This window comes from Manacus vitellinus, unplaced genomic scaffold (assembly GCF_001715985.3).
Source record: "Manacus vitellinus isolate BGI_N305 unplaced genomic scaffold, ASM171598v3 scaffold_12_pilon, whole genome shotgun sequence".
NCBI classification, from domain to species: domain Eukaryota; kingdom Metazoa; phylum Chordata; class Aves; order Passeriformes; family Pipridae; genus Manacus; species Manacus vitellinus.
In genome coordinates this window covers 13118274-13123132 of record NW_021938949.1, presented here as the reverse complement: position 1 = coordinate 13123132, position 4859 = coordinate 13118274, and positions in this window count along the sequence as shown.

The following is a 4859-nucleotide window of genomic DNA, read 5'->3' as shown; positions in this document are numbered from 1 at the left end:
CGGAGCTGCTCCGCATAGTCCAGCTGGCCCCGGAACAGATCCACCACCGGAGACCTCGCCGAGAAGAAACTCACGGGGAGCTTCGCTGGCATCGTCACATCTTTTGCTCGGCTGCAGGAAAAGGTTAAGAGAGTGGTTACTGAGACTGTAGCAGCAGTTAAACGTGTGCCCGAAGCCAGGATTTTTGTCCTTAGCAAAAGTCACGCGATGACAAAACTTGGGAAACCGGTACAAACGACTCCAACTCGCGCCACGTGAGTGACGTTCAGGAAACACCATAAAATCTAAAGATCACCCTGCCCGAGCTTTACAAAGCCACGTTGGGATGCCAGGAACTATGTCTCTGGGCACATTAGCTCACACTCTTACAGCTGGCTGCCACAGAGTATAAAATTACCAGGAAGAGTGATTTCTTTGGATTTCTTCCCTGGCCTCATCCTCTTTTAACACTTGTACTTTAGGTAACAGCACCCTGATAAGAAAAGAGACGCTGGTCATAAAGTTTTGTGATGTGATGTTTATATAAACAGAGACTAGTACCTGCCTTATGCTTTGCTTTAAAGTATTCTACACTTCTGTTCTTTCACATTTTGTCTGGGAAAAAATTGTAAATACGTGTTAAGTTTATTTTACTGATTAGAGCAGGCACTGCAAACTGTTCAGGGAACATTTTCCCTGCAATGTAAGGACAAAATCAACAAATAGTCTAAAATACCAAGAGCATAAAGCAAATACTCAGGAAACAATTTGCTATCAAACCAGCAATCAAATAACCTGGAATTCAGCATTTCCAAGGTGTTCAGAAGTTGCTATGGTATAGACTGCCTCAAATGCAAGTGAATGATCATACTTCCTTTTTATATTCCCTTAATTTTAAAATTTTCCACTAGCTATATTAACACTAGAGCAAGACAGATTGAAAACTGGATCACCACACTGTAATGCCCAATTTTGCCATGGTTTGTAACGTGACAGGAAGTTTTAGGAAAGGTTGTGCACTTCTTTACTTTGTGCTGCAATAAAAAGCTAATACAAAAATCTTATTACCTGATTTTGATCCTTCTCAGGTTAACCTTTTAGTAATTGTGACAGAATTATTGAGTCCCAAACACTGTCCAACTCAAATATTAGGCAACCTCCTAACAACTCTGCCACATTTACAAACTTAATGATCTTTCTGGTTTTTAAGAAGCACCTTTGTTTCTATAATACAGCAAAAAGCCACACTCTTCTCTCATTTCCAGGCTACCAAGCATACACTTAAAGCTCAACATTTTAGAATTGCCCTCAGTATATTTTCTAGAAGTTATGGAAATTCTTAATTCATACGTAAGGGAAAGTATTTGCTCCAAAATCCAGAATTTTGAAAATGGTTCCTAATGTTTATAATTCATTAATTCCACTACTCACAACATTATGTTTTCACACAGATGATCAAAAATCTGGTTTATTCTATGGACTTCTACCTTTGTTTCTTCCCGTCCCTCCCAACCAACAACCCAGCATCTCCTTCTCCAACCCTCAGGTTCTTAAATCACCTCCCAACCAACACCTCTGCTTCCCTCCCATTCCTGCACCCTCTGCCTATCCGAACTGGCAGCTTCTTCCGTGCTTTCTGCCTGCCAGCTGGACAGGACACAGCTCCCACATAAGCTGTGGCTCACAGGTCACACACTGATCAGCTGCTGGAAGCACAGCATGGCAGCAAGGGTTGGTCTCACACCTACTTCTTCAGAGACATCAACTGGAATTTCTCCCCTTGAACTGGTTTAATGAAAACGGACAACCTCAGTGTGTTTAAAACCTCTGCTTCCTCTACAGAATTAAACTGAAAGAGTTCAAGAGTTACAGCATAAGCCTTAAAAATGAGATACTGAACTGCCTCCAAATTGCAAGAAAGTGTAAATAAAACACATCAGCAGAAGTCATATGACATGAGTGAGTCAGGAAATAAACAATTACCTTCAAATATGAAAATACTTCAGTACTTATTAAAAAACAAAACATAATAAATCAATAGCTACTAGCTGCTTAAGGTGACCTGGTCAGCAGTGTCTCCCTCTGCAATACCAAAGGCATAATAGAATACCTTGACATAATACCCAGCTTTACTAAGAGAACCCCTAAAAATTATACACATATAAACTGATTACATAAGAAATGATTACACAAATACAATGATCACAAACTGTTTATTAAAGCACTGATTGTGTTATTTACCTGCTGCTCAGAGCCTAGAGAAACTTAAACTCTTTCCAGCAGAACACTCTGGTAATAAAGGGAAGCCCATGCAAGTGCCTGCAGGACCAGCCTTTGACTGCAAGGTCCTTAGACTGCAGCTGTCTGAACGATATTTGCATTTTGCCAGAAATAACTCAGGTTCTAAACCACAGGCTTCCCATAGTAATCCATGCTAGGTCAGGTCTCATTTGGCTATTCCTTCAGTCACTACAAACCTGCAATACCTCAAACCCCAAAGTGGATTGCCTTATAGTAAAGGAATTTTCCCTTTCCATACTTTTTATCCACTGGCTGCCGAAGTCATATATTGTAAGAATAGTTAGTGATTGTAACTCTGCTGTGGTGCTGAGTCTTGCTTGTAAATCGCATTGAGACGTGGTGAGAAACTATGTCCTGTATTCAGAGTTAACAAATGCAACTAACCATCCTCCAAACTGTATGTGGAATTTTTACAATTGAATTTTCTGTATTTCTGATGGCAACCAAACAGGGAATACTTTTCTGATATCAGTTTGTCTATTTAACTACAAACTGAAAAGCCAAACCCCTTTAATCAAACTTCCTGTTCATAGTACAAGCGTCAAGAAGCACATTCCATTTGTGAGCTTTCAAACAGAGACAGCAGTAAAATGAAAGGAACGTGCAGGTTTTAAGGAAAGCAAGAAGAAAATAGAAAAATCATTGTAAATGTAAAAAAAGCATAATTTTTTTAGTAATGGATAGTTAATTGTGGAGGTGATTATGTTCAGAAATTCTCCACCATACATTCTGAAATACAGTAAGAGCTTTACAATTTTTTATCTATATTATCTGGTCACTGTGAGATACAGACTCCTGGAGCAGAGGCACAGCTACTCAGAGACACTCACTGATAGACTTAAAATTCACTCTGGTTCAAATAATACACCCTCTGTGCACAGCTGAGAAAAGAAGGCCTTGGGATTTTTCAGAAGCATTACCTGTAGATCCTGCAGAATAGTGACACACATATAGAACATGCAGCCTTTTCCCACTCTCAAAATGAAACCCCAAGTGCAGTACATGTTCTTAAATTAATACAGTGTGACCTGAATCACAGAACAGTCCCCTTGACCTAAAACCCATCCGGAAGGTTCAGATCCCACTTCAGGCTCCCAGACGGAGCAGCCCATGCCCAGCCCCTCCAGCGCACACATCGCCGGCTTCCACGTACCCAGCCCGGGGCAAACAGGAACCACAGCCGCTTCTGCAAACAAGGAAGTTCCAGCTCCCAAGAGGAGCACCACCAGACTGGGGAGAAACCGCAAAATCTTTCTGTCTGAAGCACGTGCGGGCAAAGGGGGGTGACAACCCCAACACATGAGCCAGAAGAGACCCGTTCCCCCAGGCCATGCTGAGAGTGCTGAGGGCAGAGCTCAGCCCCGAGCCCCCTCAGCCCCTCTGTGGCAGTGCCAGGGTCCAGTTACCTCTGGAGATGAGCAAAAGAAGCTTTATCTCAGCAGCACACCTGCCACAGAATCACAGAAAGGGTCAGGCTGGAAGGGACCACAGTGGATCATCTGGTCCCACCTCCCTGCTCCAGCAGGGTCATCCCAGAGCACACGGCACAGGATTGTGTCCAGACCGTTCTGGAATATCTCCAGTGAGGAGACTCCACACCCTCTCTGGACAATCTGTTCCAGTGCTCGGTCACTGCACAGGGAAGAAGTTCTTCCTCATGTTCAGGTGGAACTTCCTGAGCATCAGTTCCTGCCCATTTGGACCAGTTCTTGTCCCACTGCTGGGCACCCCCGAGCAGAGCCCGGTCCATCCTCTGACCCCTCCCTTCACACTCACACCGTCCCCAGCCCGTGTGTCCCGCCGGGGCAGACGTCCCCTCACACACGGCTCCCTCCCCTCACACGTCCCCCCGCCGACCGCCGGCACCACCCGGCGCCCCGGAGCACGCGCCGGGTCCGCGGTTGCCTGATGGGGACCGCGTGTTTGGGGCCGGCAGGAGGATCCCGGCCGCCCCACCCGGGCACGGCCGTGCCCGACCCCGGCACCGCGGGGCACCGCGGGCCTGCCCGGCCGCCGGCATGCACCCAACCTCCGCCTCCCCCGCCCGTCCCGGCGGTACCTGCAGTGACTTTGAGGCGACGAGGAAGGCGCAGCCAGCACGATGCGCCGCGCCGACTAGCACCTCGGGCCCGCGCGCCATCAGCGCGCGCGGGCCGCAGCCGCGGGGCCGCAGCGGCGGGCCGGAGCCGCTCGCACACCGACATGGCCCTCGGCCAGGGGGGCGAGCAGGGCCGGGCAGGGCGGCGGGGCCCGCGCCGCTCCCGCTCGCACACGTCTCCCACGCCCCCCGTGGGCCGGGGCCGGGCGGGCGGGCGGCCCCTCCGCCCGCCAACCCGCCGCCGCACGTCCGCGCCCCGAGGCCCGGCGCAGGGCCGCCGGGAGCGCGCCCGGCCCGCCCGGCCCCGGGAAAACGGGAATTGCTCTGGGAGCGGGATTGCTCTGCTGGGAGCGGGATTGCTCTGCTCGCTTCCCGCTCCCCGCTGGGCAGCCCTAAGAGTCCCGGGATCACCGAGGGAATAACCCCCGAGCCCCCCGGCAGTTACTCCCCACCAGCCCCCATGAAAGATTTCACACCGGCC